The following is a 13,360-nucleotide window of genomic DNA, read 5'->3' on the forward strand; positions in this document are numbered from 1 at the left end:
GATGAAAATTTATGAAGAGCTCTCTCCTCCAACCCTGGAACCAGTTCAGATTCAAGATGATGAGGAGAATACCAAGAAGGTTGAAGAGACTCTTCCACTTTACCCTCAAAGCCAAGCAATCCCTTTTCCTCAAAGATTAGTCATGTTGAAGAAGGATGAAGAATTTGGCAGATTTCTTAACAAGGTTAAAGATATTTGTGTTGAGGTCCCTCTAATTGATGTCATTCAACAAATGCCGAAGTTTGCCAAATTTCTAAAGAATATTATGTCCAACAAAACAAGAAAATGAGAGATCGAGACTGTAGCTCTAACTGAAGAATGTACCACTTTATTTGAGAAGAACACTTCCCCGAAGCTCCAAGACCCAGGAAGCTTTTATATTCCTTGCACTATAGGATCTTGATCCGGTAGTAAGAACAGGGGACCCCGCCCTGTGGAGTCAACGCCACGTGCAAGTCACAGTGGCAGTTGTCCATCCGGAGAGGGCCGGGTCCGACCGGCCGGCCGGTGGAATCGAACGTCCGGAGAGGGATCAGGTCTGATCGGCTGGCCGACCGGACGATATTCGGCTGATGGAGAAAGGCGCCCTTGTAACGACCACCCTTTTACTACTACTACTACTCTCTAAGGATGACCGTTACTTAACTACTAACTCTACTTAATCGGTATGATTAAAAATCACATGGAAACCCTACCGAAAAATTTCGACAGAGTCTCCTCTGTACCGGTGACCTTATTCAACAATACATGCAATATATACTCAGCCACAAGCGGCTGGAACACATATCAATCAACCACGCAGTATAATAAATCCAAAATAAAGAAAATAACACAAGAAATCATCACACAAGATTACAATTCTTCTACTACGTCCTAATCATATCAAAATAACAAATACTATCTCAAATACTCCTAACATAGCAAAAGACAATAAAAACTAAACTAAAACTTCTTTCCTAGTCCCAAGGCTTCCATAGTCCTGGCATCACACATCCTTCGAACACCTCCTTGTCGCCTTCCTTTCTATATCTTTTCCTTTCCTGTATCTGCAGTAAGAGGAAGTGTAGTCTACAAGCAAAATTTGCTTAGTAAGCGCTATCTAACTCACAAAAACCTCGATATGCATGAGGATATACTGAAATCTAAAACTGAATGCTCAAAAGGAAATCTACTCATGCTCATCTACTAGTGAAAGAAACATACTGAAAGGCTAAACATGTAAAGTAAATCTATACAATCATGCTAGCATAAAGAACTAAGCTTACTGAATTCTAAACACCTTCTGAATCTTATTTCACTTGTTTAAAGACTTATTCTTTAAATACTTTATACTTATGTAAAACTTTCAGAAACTTATACTTATAATACTTCAAAATAATAATCAACTTCTTCTTGGGCCCGGCAACTGTGCTTTTACTTTTGTAACGACCCGACCCATTTGGCGACCCTATGGTCGTCGACCGTCGACCGTCGGCCGAGCCGTTACTACTAGGTTATCTAAACCTAGGGACGACTATGGGAGCCCAGCCCAAGGACAGAGAGTCCAGTACAGTGCCACTGATAAAAGTAAAATACTTGTTATCTTTTAATACTTCTAATATATAATGCCTCGGCATTTTCTTTAGCACCTTGTGTGCCAAAATCCCTAAAGTCTTGACTTTGGGATCTACTTAAGGCCTTGGCCTTTTTCTTTCTTTTCTTTATCTTTCTTATATTTTTCTTAAACTCTTAAAAAGAATATAGGCATGCTACAACAGGATTAAATCAAAGGAAAGAAAATCTGACTTCTATAAGCATGCTATATCAGAGACAAATCAAAAGAAAGCATATCTAACTTCTTCACACATGCCACAACAGGTTTAAATCAAAGGAAAACAATTCTGAAATCTTTAAGCATGCTACAGCAGAAATAAATCAGAGAAGAAAAATCTGCATTCTTAAAAAAGAACTGCATACACTTAGAAAGTAGTTGTTCATGCTTGTTAAAGTAACGAAGTAACTAAAACTGCAATGCTAACAACAGGGTTGATCATGTTTGTTAAAATAGCAAGAAAACTAATACTCTGTACTTAGATTAAAGGTTGTTCGTGCCCTCTAGATAGTACAAAAAGGTCTAAACAGAAAATGCTAAACATAGGGCCGTTCATGCCCATTAATGGCACAAAAAGATCTATAAAATAATTTAACCCGTATGATTATTACTTTCTCTGATCTCTTCTCAATTCATAAGGATTCTTACAAGGTAAATTCTTGAAGTGGTTACTCATAAGTACTAATTTAAATACTTGGCAACTATATGATATATCTATCATTGTTAATTAATATAGATCAGTACATACTATGTATTTCAGCGTGTATAATTACATATAACAACCCTAGTTTCAACTAGCACCACTTACAAAACCAGACCACTAAAGTATGCAATTTGTGTTTAAACTACAAGTATAATAACAAGAAGTGAACTAACAAGAAGAACATCTCCAACTGAACCCTATCTACTCATGGCATTAAGAAGCACAAAGGAGAAACAGAACTTCATCGTCCCAATTCAAAACCAACCAGTGATTGCAAAACCATAAGAAATCAAAGCTTCATAGTTCAAATCGCAAAACCTCAACAATCACCAAATTAAACCTGCTGAAAACTTAAAACAAAACTATATAAACTGATTCGTTGCTTCAGTAGAATTGCAAGGAAAAAGGAAAAAGGAAGCCTGCAAATCTAACCCGAAACCTCAACCATTCTGTTAAGCAGCGCATTGACAGATTTTTCTGTTAAGCTCATGCCATTAAAAGGTGATTGCTATGTGCAACGACAAGGAAACCAAAGAAGGAATTTCTATTGTAAACAACTCGCTACCGGAAACCTAAAATCCCAATTGTTCTTCATGCTCATTGCTTAGAACAACAAATTCCAACTGCACAGCAACTCACGGCAGCATTATAAATTCCTTGCTCCCTACTTCATGCTTCGAAAAATAAACCACATGCCTAATTATACATCCTGATCAAATCTGAAACAAGCAACTCACGGCCAAAAACCCTAAACCGACAATCATCACAGAAAAAACTCGAAAACAAAGGAGATAGAAATCCGGAACTATCCTACTGCAGGTGAGCAGCGACTTACATCGGTTCCTTGCACTTACAGCCGGCGAGAACAATTCTAGGGCTTCGGAGAACTCGAGCTTTCGGTTCCTCCTTGTGCTCACGGCTCCTCCTCGACGAGAGGAACGCAAGGAGATGAAGAAGCCTTTGAATGAGCCTTTGGCCGGCCACCGGAGACGCCCTAAAGCTCGGCTGCGTTTTTCACCCGAGAGGAGTCGCTGACGCGAGAGAGGAGAAGAGGAAAAGAGAGAAAAGAAAATAACTTAACCCCTCTCTTACCTATCCTTTTATAACCTAGGGTTATGGCTTAAGACCAATTCGTGATTGATTTGTTCACGAAACATCAGCGTGCTCGCTTGGTCCGCTGGAAAGTCGGATTCCCGAAGGTCTCGGGTTCGAGCCGCCCTCGGCTCCTTTTTAAACGGTAATTTTATTTCGTTTCTTAAGATCGCTTAACTATATTTAATTCCCTTAAATTATAACAAAACAACCGTGGATCAGCTGGTTGTCTGAGTTCGGTTAAGACTCGGATCCGGGTCCGAGATCTTGGGTTCAAAACCCGACTTCAACATATTCTTTTTTTTTACCTTCTTCCTCTTGGTAAAAATATCAAACTAACTCCAAAAATTACATAAAAATACTCTAAAAATTTCTAAAAATCCCTATAATTTTTCTAAAATATTTCTAGATTTTAATAAGGTCTTTTAGGACTCCAAATCATGAAATTTGGGGTGTTACAGCCTTGTCGAAATCAGGGTTCCGGCGCTGTGGAAAAGGTCGCAGGGCCGAGCGGACTGCACGCTCGGCCAAAGCCATAAGGTAACACTGCTAATAGTCTCCACAAAGCACGTGATGGAAAATCTCCCCAAGTAAACCACCGCATATGTCCGGCCGGATGTTGAGGTTGCTGTCCGCCCGGACGCCAGATCTAGAGCAAAGAGGAAAAGGACAAGGGACGTCTTTTTCTGACAGCAGGTATGTTTCGCGTGTAGGCCATGCTCCAAATCTTGTGACAGGGTATTCCGCTGTCCCATCGAGGACATGCTGAGACTGTAGCAGTATGGGTTAGGGAAGCTCACTGACAAGTCCTTACTGGGGTATGGGCCATGGACACGTGTACACCTCGGCAGGTGTATACTCACTTCTTCGATGCCCTATATAAAGGCCCTCATTCTTCGCCGGAGGTATGCATTCTACGCGTTTTGAAGCAACTGTTTCTTTCTTGAGCTTCGCCTGACTTGAGCGTCGGAGGGTCGCCGCCGGGAACCCCTTCCCGGCCCGACTTCTGTGCAGGATGAAGATCCACGCCGCCAGTCGGAAGAAGGTGCCCGTTGTCGGCGCCGATTGAGCCGGACAGGATCAATTTGGCGCCGTCTTTGGGAACGCTCCTGCATCCGAACGGAAACAATGGACGAGGCTGGACGACAACACACGGTGACGCTTTCGATGGAGGAACTCGACGCCCTGATCGAGATAAGGGTCGCCAAGCTTGTGGAGCAAAAACAGAAAGCCACAGCCGAGCGGCCGGAGAAGCAAGCAACGTCAGTGTCTAGTGGTCGAGCGGAAACACCACCGGCTACCGTTCTATTCCGTCGGGCCCTATTCCGGACGCCTCCTGATGCTGTAGCAGTGAAGCGCAATCGGGGATCTTCGTCAGATGAAATACCAATACGGGACAACAGAAAAGGCAAGGCCCTCCAAGCGGACGCTTCTCCCGAGCGGAAGCACCGATTGCCACAGTCCCATTTCCCTCAAAAGCAGATACTTCATCTCCCGAATTCAACTTATAGCAAGCCCCTCCTTCTGGAACCTCAAGAGCGGGAGTTTGATGTCAGGCGATGAATCGACCGCATACGAGGAAGTTGGGTGGACGAGCCGCCGAGCGGATGAAGATGGATTGGCACTTGGATCCACCATGAAGCGCAAATTATCTCCAGCCTGTCCGAGGCAGGGCGAGAGGTGCACCAATAGAATATGTGCTGTATATTTTCCGTTTGGTTGTATATTTGAAATGCAGAAGGCAAAATGTTATAATGTGCGCAATTGGCATTATCGGCCGAGCGGCCTATCTTCATGGTGTATAAGATCCGAGCCAAGCTCTCTTGGCTCGATGAAGAAGGCCTCGGGTCGTTCGGCTGGAGGTATAGTATCCGAGCCAGGCGCTCGATGACGAAGGCTCGTGGAGCAATGGGAGCAGAAGGCTCAAGTAAAAGGATAAAGCAGCAGGCCGCCTCCACCTCTGGTAGGCCGAGCGGCCATGGAGGACCGACCGGGAAGTTTCGCCATCCTCCTGGCCTTGATAAATTTCGACGAAGTACATTGTATCCACCTCACTCCACGGGTATTCGGGAGTTGAGAAATTGCGTTAGATCTTATGCTGATCGGCAGGTTAGTTTTTCATATATAGTTTCTTTCGGGCATAGAATTCATCGTAATTTTCCGAAAGAAGGCCCGTGTCGTTCGGCCGGGTGTATAGTATCCGAGCCAAACGCTCGACGAAGGCCCCTGAGGCGTTCGGCCGGAGGTATAGTATCCGAGCCAAGTGCTCGAGGACGAAGGCCCCCGAGCCGTTCGGCCGAAGGTATAGTATCTGAGTCAAGCGCTCGAGAATGAAGGCCCCGAGCCGTTCGGCCGGAGGTATAATAACCGAGCCAAGCGCTCGACGATGAAGGCCCCGAGCCATTCGGCCGGAGGTATAATATCCGAGCCAAGCGCTCGATGCCGAAGGCCCCGAGTCGTTCGGCCGGAGGTATAATATTCGAGCCAAACGCTTGACGAAGAAGACCCCGAGCCGTTCGGCCGGGAGTACGTTATCCGAGTTGGGAGAGAGATATCGTTGCCGAGCGGCTGTATTGAAGTTAGCCTTAAAAGGCCGTCGAGCTCCGACGTTAAATATCAAGAGACGAGCCGGCATCTATAAACGTCCGAGCGGAAGACCGTCGAGCTCCGACGTTAAATATCGAGAGACGAGCCGGCGTCTATAAACCTCCGAGCGGAAGACCGTCGAGCTCCGACGTTAAATATCGAGAGATGGGCCGGCGTCTATAAACATCCAAGCGGAAGACCGTCGAGCTCCGACGTTAAAAATCGAGAGACGAGCCGGCGTCTATAAACCTCCGAGCGGAAGACCGTCGAGCTCCGACGTTAAATATTGAGAGACGAGCAGTCAGAGAGGGCTCGGTAGCTCGTTCTCTGGACCTGATGGAGTCGGAGAGGGAACGGTAGCTCGTTCTCCGGATTAGGTCAGAGAGGGACCTAAGTGGACATTCCATGGCACATTGGATCGGTCGGTAGACCGATCCAGTGACACATGAATCAGTGGATCGGTCGGCAGACCGATCCAGTGAAACTGAGTTCCATGGATCGATCTGATGACTGATCAGATGACACTCGCAGCACATCGAGTGAAATCGATCGTCCGCATCGATCGAAAACACTCGAGCACATCGAGGTAATCTGATCGGTCAAGGAGACCGATCGAGAAGAGTCTGCAGAAGAGAAAAAGGGGATCGGTCCGTGGACCGATCCACACTCAATCTGATCGGTCCTCGCCGATCGATCGAGCATCGATCAGCCGCTGCCCGATCGGTCCAGCTGTGATCGGTCCGTGACCGATCTACACACTCGATTTGTTCGTCAGCGATTCCTTCACTGCTTTTGATATACCTCATTCATTTATGTGATATAATCCTCTGTGCTGTTAGCTTTTGAGTTTGCAGGTTAACAGGTATCATTCCAAGTCTAATTTCAAATTAAGTTCATAAGAGGAATGCGACAAATGGTCTTTCTGCTGGCTTCAGCGGCGCATGGTGCATTTCAGGCATCAACGGATACTTCTGGCTGCGATCTGCTTGACTCCTGGGGATTGGTTCGAGCTCAGAAGACGCCAGTGATGACTGCGATATCATTGGTGTGAGTTCAGAGAACCAGGTAAGGAGGAAGAGGGATTGGCTGCAGCGCTGATTTGCGCAGTTTTGGACCAGATCGGTGACAGCAGAGATCAGGTTTGAGAAGCAATAGAAAACAGCGAGAGGAGAGAACAGAACAACAACAAGAAAGCTTGAAAGAAAAGTCTGTGCTGTTGTGCGAAGTTCTTGAGCTCTCGAGTGAACTGCGATCTCTGTTCTGCTACTGATCCTCGCGTGGTTGTAAGCATTTTTATTCTCCTTTGCCACCGAGCTTCTGTAAGTCTCGTGCTTTAACTTAGATATTTCTTGAGACTTTGTGGGAAGGTTACTCCACCTAGAAGGAGGATCTTTAGCCGGAATTCTTCCGGGCTGCGATCTACTGAAGATCAAGGAGTCGTCCACCTTACGGACACGCCGAGGAGTAGGGGCAAGTTATCCCCGAACCTCGTAAATCTGTGTATCAGTGTTTGTGTGCTGGTTTTCGTTTTGTTTTAGTTTGCTTATTCCGCTGCGCTAACTAGTTTCTGTGTAGACCTCTCTGCTTAAGTTTTTAAAGAGGCTATTCACCCCCATCTAAGATCCCAACAAGTGGTATCAGAGCAAGGGGCTCTTTGATTCGGATTAACACCCAAAAGAGCAAACAAGGATGGCTATGAAGGAAGGCTTTAGCACAAATCGACCACCCTACTTCGAAGGAGCAGATTTTCAATATTGGAAGGGCCGCGTGGAGTATTACCTCAAGACCGACATTGCCATGTGGTTCTCAGTCAAGGAAGGTTTCACACCACCAAAGGATGAAGAAGGTAAGGAACTCGATTCGTCAAGGTGGTCTACCGAACAACTCCGCAAAGCACAAGCTGATGCCAAGGCCATGGTCACCTTGCAATGTGGAATCGCCAAGGACCAACTCGTCAAGGTAGGTCCGTTCTCGAGTGCAAGAGACCTATGGAACAAACTCATCGAGCTCCAAGAGGGAACTCGAGATTCTCGGATTGCCAAGAGGGATCTATTCTTGAATCAACTCCAAAATCTAACCATGAAGGACAATGAAACGGTAAGTGAACTTCATGGGAGATTCAAGGAGATCATCAACGGTCTACACTCTGTGGACGAACGAGTGGAGAATCGCGATCTAGTAAGGTACGCTCTTAAATCTTTTCCTAGGAATGCCTTGTGGTCATCTATGGTAGATGCCTACAAGGTATCCAAGGATCTTTCCATTGTTAAACTAGATGAATTTTTCTGTGAGATGGAACTTCATGAGCTTGCTAACAAAGGTCAAAAAGAGAAGGGTATTGCTTTATTTGCAGGACCAAAGAGCAAGGAGGGAAGAAGGAAGAAGGAAAAGAAGAAGGAAAAGGAGATTTCCTCATCCACCTCTTCCTCCGAATCTGATGATGAAAGTGGATCATCATCAAGTGAGATGGCGAACTTCATAAGAAGGATTATGAGAAGAAGCCGAAGATACAGAGGAAAAGGTAAAACTAATGATCAAAATTTTGATAAATCTAATGTTATATGTTATGAGTGTAGCAAGAAAGGACACATTCGGAGCGAGTGTCCGAAATTAAAGAGGAAGGAGGAACGAGCCAAAAAGAAGGAGGAAAGAGTCAAAAAGAAGAAGGCTCTCAAGGCCACTTGGGATGAGTCCTCATCAAGCTCATCGGAGGAAGAAGAGAAGATGGAAAAAAGCACACGACAATTAGCACTCATGGCAAGGGAGGTTTCGGACTCCGGAAGTGAGGGAGATTCGAGCGACGCTTCAACCGCGGCTTCATCATCATCGGATGATGAAGAGGTAACCTCTTCTCATATAGAAAAGTGTTATAAGACTATCACTCACTTATCTACATTGCTTAAAAAGTCAAAAACAGAAAATAAATTGTTAAAAGAAGAAGTAAAAACCTTAAGGACCCTTAGGGAAGATGAGGTCGATGACCTACATCTAGAAGTCCTTGAGGATGAGAACAAGGCTTTAAAGGGTGAGGTTGAGAAACTCAAGAAAATGCTTGAGAAGTTCTCAACTAGCTCTAAGACTCTATACATGATTCTAAATGCCCAAAGGGCAGTCTACAACAAGGCCGGGCTAGGGTATCAACCCAAGGAGTCGAGTTTCATTTCTCTAATGTCTAGAACTCAAACTAGTAGATCACATGTTTCTAGGGCTCATGGAACTAGGAGAGGCATGACCAAGGCATGGGTTCCTAGGTCTTTCGTTGTAGAAGCATTAGGTTCCAAGATTTGGGTACCTAAAACCTCTATCTTCCGTGTCTTGTAGGCATTGGTCGAGGGGGAGCATCTATCAACTTGGTTTGTTGATAGTGGATGCTCCAAGCACATGACCGGGGACAAATTACTGTTTACAACCATTCAAAACAAAAGTAGAGGTAATGTGTCTTTTGGTAATAATGGTAGCCTTAAGGTTGTAGGAGTTGGAGACATTCATATATCCGAATGTTTCCATATCAAGAATGTCCTTCTAGTCAAGGGGATGACTTTTAATCTCCTAAGTGTCAGTCAATTGTGTGATACGGGTTACACAATTGAATTTCATTCAAGTCAATGTTTGGTTAAACACATTGACACACTTGACACGGTACTAGTAGGCACAAGGGTTGATAATATTTATCAAGTATCGTTTAAAAGTGCTACTAATGCTTTGATTAAGTGTTTCATGTCGCAAGAAGAAGAGTCTTGGCTATGGCATAGAAGGTTGGCACATGTAAACATGAAGAACATCCGAAAGTTGGCCAACCAAGGATTAGTACGAGACTTACCCAGCATCAAGTACCACAAGACCAAACTATGTGATGCATGTCAAAAGGGTAAGCAAACAAAAGGTGTTCATAAAGGTAAAAGCACTGTAAGTACATCTACTGCTTTAGATTTATTGCACATGGACCTATTTGATTGCAGTAGTGTAATATCATTGAATGGAAGTAGATATTGCTTGGTAATCGTTGATGATTTTACTAGATACACATGGACTTTCTTCTTGAAACATAAGGACCAAACTATAGATATTTTTATCTCTTTTTGTAGAAGAACTGAAAATGAAAAATCGACAATAATTAAAACCATTAGAAGTGATCATGGTGGGGTATTTCAAAATCATAGGTTTTTAGAGTTTTGTCAAGAAAAGGGATATAGGCATGAGTTCTCTACTCCAAGGACCCCACAGCAAAATGGGGTTGTGAAGAGAAAGAACCGAGTCCTACAAGAGGCTGCACGAAGCATGCTCAATGAGTACTCACTACCGAGCTACTTATGGGCTGAAGCTGTGAATACAGCTTGCTATGTGCAAAATCGAGTTTTAATACATAGGTTTTTAGGAAAGACTCCCCATGAACTTTGGTTTGGGAAACCACCTACAATTAAACATCTTAGGGTGTTTGGTTGTAAGGTGTTTATCTTGAACACCAAGGATCATCTTGGGAAGTTCACGGCTAAGGCTGATCAAGGGATACTGGTCGGGTACTCTCTTACCAGCAAATCCTATCGAGTCTACAACAATAGGACTAAATTGATTGAAGAGTCCTCTGATGTAGCTTTTGAAGAAATCCCTAACTTAAATGATCAACCAAGGGATGTAGGAGAAATTCAATTTGAACTTAGAAATCTAAGTTTGAATGATCAAATGAAGAACGAGTCGAAGTTGACTCTGATGTTGATGAGCAAAGGCAACAAAGAACTCAATCTGATCCTTTGCCTGATATTGAGTCCTTGCCTGTGCCGAGTGAGACCACTCATGAGGCACCGCCAACACCAAGGCAGTCTAGGTTAGCCACTAGTCATCCCCAAGACCAAATTGTGGGAGACATCCAACAAGGGGTTAGGACTAGGTCATTCTTTAGAAATGAGTCTAATGAAGTCGCATTGATTTCAGAGATTGAACCAAAAATGGTTGATGAGGCATTACACGATCCTGATTGGATCTTAGCTATGCAAGATGAGTTAGGTCAATTTGAAAGGAGCCAAGTGTGGGACTTAGTTCCTAGACCTAAGAAGACCACCATTATTGGAACTAAATGGGTCTTCAAAAATAAGTTAAATCAAAAGGGAGAAGTTGTAAGAAACAAGGCAAGACTTGTAGCCAAGGGCTATAGTCAAGTCGAAGGTCTCGATTATGATGAGACCTATGCTCCCGTGGCCCGATTAGAGTCCATTCGTTTGATGCTAGCTTTTGCTGCACATAGAGGTTTCAAGCTCTATCAAATGGACGTTAAATCGGCTTTCTTAAACGGTCTCATCAAAGAAGAGGTCTATGTTGAGCAACCACCGGGGTTTGTGAGTACCGAAGCTCCAAACCACGTATACAAGCTCAAGAAAGCTCTTTATGGGCTTAAACAAGCACCTCGAGCATGGTACGAAAGGTTGTCAACTTACCTATTAGAAAAGGGCTTTGTAAGAGGCCAAATAGACCCAACACTATTTCTGCGTAGAGATGGTGAAAACATTTTTGTAGCCCAAGTGTATGTCGATGACATAATTTGTGGCTCAAATAACAAGGGCTATTTGAATGAATTCATTTCTCACATGGAAAGTGAGTTTGAGATGAGTCTAGTAGGAGAGTTGACATTCTTCCTCGGACTTGAAATCAAACAAACTCGAGATGGAATTTATGTCCATCAGACAAAATACACTCAAGAGATGCTTAGAAAATTCAATATGAGTGACTCTAAGGAAGTGTCCACTCCAATGGCTACAAACACTCGCCTTGACAATGATGAGAGTGGAAAACCAATTGATCTAATGCAATATAGAAGCATGATTGGTAGTCTTCTATATCTCACAGCTAGTCGACCAGACATACTTTTTGCTGTGGGCATGTGCGCTAGATATCAAGTCTGTGCCAAGGAATCTCATTTAATTGTCGTTAAGAGAATTCTGAGATACCTTAAAGGCACAATTAGAGTAGGTCTTTGGTACCCACGTACTGAGTCTTTTGACTTGATAGGTTATACCGACTCCGATTATGCTGGGTGCAAATTGGATCGGAAAAGTACTAGTGGAGGCTGCCAATTTTTAGGTTCATCTTTAGTTAGTTGGTCGAGTCGGAAGCAACATTGTGTTGCTCTCTCCACGACCGAGGCCGAATATATTGCCATGGGAGAGAGTGTATCACAGTTGTTGTGGATGATGCACACCCTAGAGGATTATGGACTTTCTTATAAGGGTGTACAAGTGCTATGTGACAACATTAGCACGATCAACCTAACTAAAAATCCAGTCCATCATTCGAGGACCAAACACATTGAAGTGCGTCATCACTTCATAAGAGATCATGTAGATAGGGGAGACATTGCACTCACATATGTTGAGTCAAAGTCAAATATAGCTGATATTTTCACCAAACCCCTTCCGGAGAATGAATTTAGTCATTTCAGGAGGGAGTTGGGAATGTGTTTGGCTCCTTAGGTCCTTAGGACTTCATAATGATCAATAAGGACAAATTAAAATGACAAGAGAAATTGGGAATGATTTTGGGCAACTTGGGAACATCTCACACAAACTATAAGGTTTAACAAAATATTTTTGTTTGCTAGAAATGGGGTGAGATGCTAGGATCAACCAAAATTATTCAAAATGTATCATGCATCCCTTGAATAATTAGGTTGAAGAGATATAGATTGAGTATGGGGAAGACCTTTACACAATTCATGTGTAATTGGTTCCTCGATCTTACTCATATATTCCAACCAAGGAATCTTGGTTGGACCTATGTCTAGGAATTCTCTAATCTTGTTGTGTTGATTGATACCTTTGCTTGATACCTTCCTGTTTGAATTTAGGACAAGTTGGTACAATAAAAAAATAATAATAATATTTTGACAAACTTGGAACTACTCATAACGAGGAGATATTTTGAACCGATAGCCTGGGTACTTGTTTCACTATAAATCATAGTTTCACCAAACAAGCAAACAAAGTAAACTTATTCAGCACATCTGTTATGATGTGTCTGAAAAAGGTTCGAGCCCTAATAATTCCAAACCATTAGAGCTCATCATTAGAAAATATTCATTGGTATCACTGAATCTGTTCTATGGGCTCTCCGGATCCTAGGTTCTGAACTTGGAAGCTGTTAAACCAAAATTTCAGAGCTTTTGATAAGAATTTCATAGGCTGAAATCGATGACAATCAGACACTGATCGGTCCAGGGACCGATCAGAATGATATCTGATCGGTCTCTACGACCGATCAGGGGCGTATGCTCAGTTACTGATCGACCTCTGATCGGTCCAGGGACCGATCAGGAGGCTCCCTGATCGGTCTCCACGACAGATCAGGAGGATATGGCACGCGAGGCTCCCTGATCGGTCTCAACGACCGATCCGGGAATG

This window comes from Zingiber officinale, chromosome 9A (genome assembly GCF_018446385.1).
Source record: "Zingiber officinale cultivar Zhangliang chromosome 9A, Zo_v1.1, whole genome shotgun sequence".
NCBI classification, from domain to species: Eukaryota; Viridiplantae; Streptophyta; class Magnoliopsida; order Zingiberales; family Zingiberaceae; genus Zingiber; species Zingiber officinale.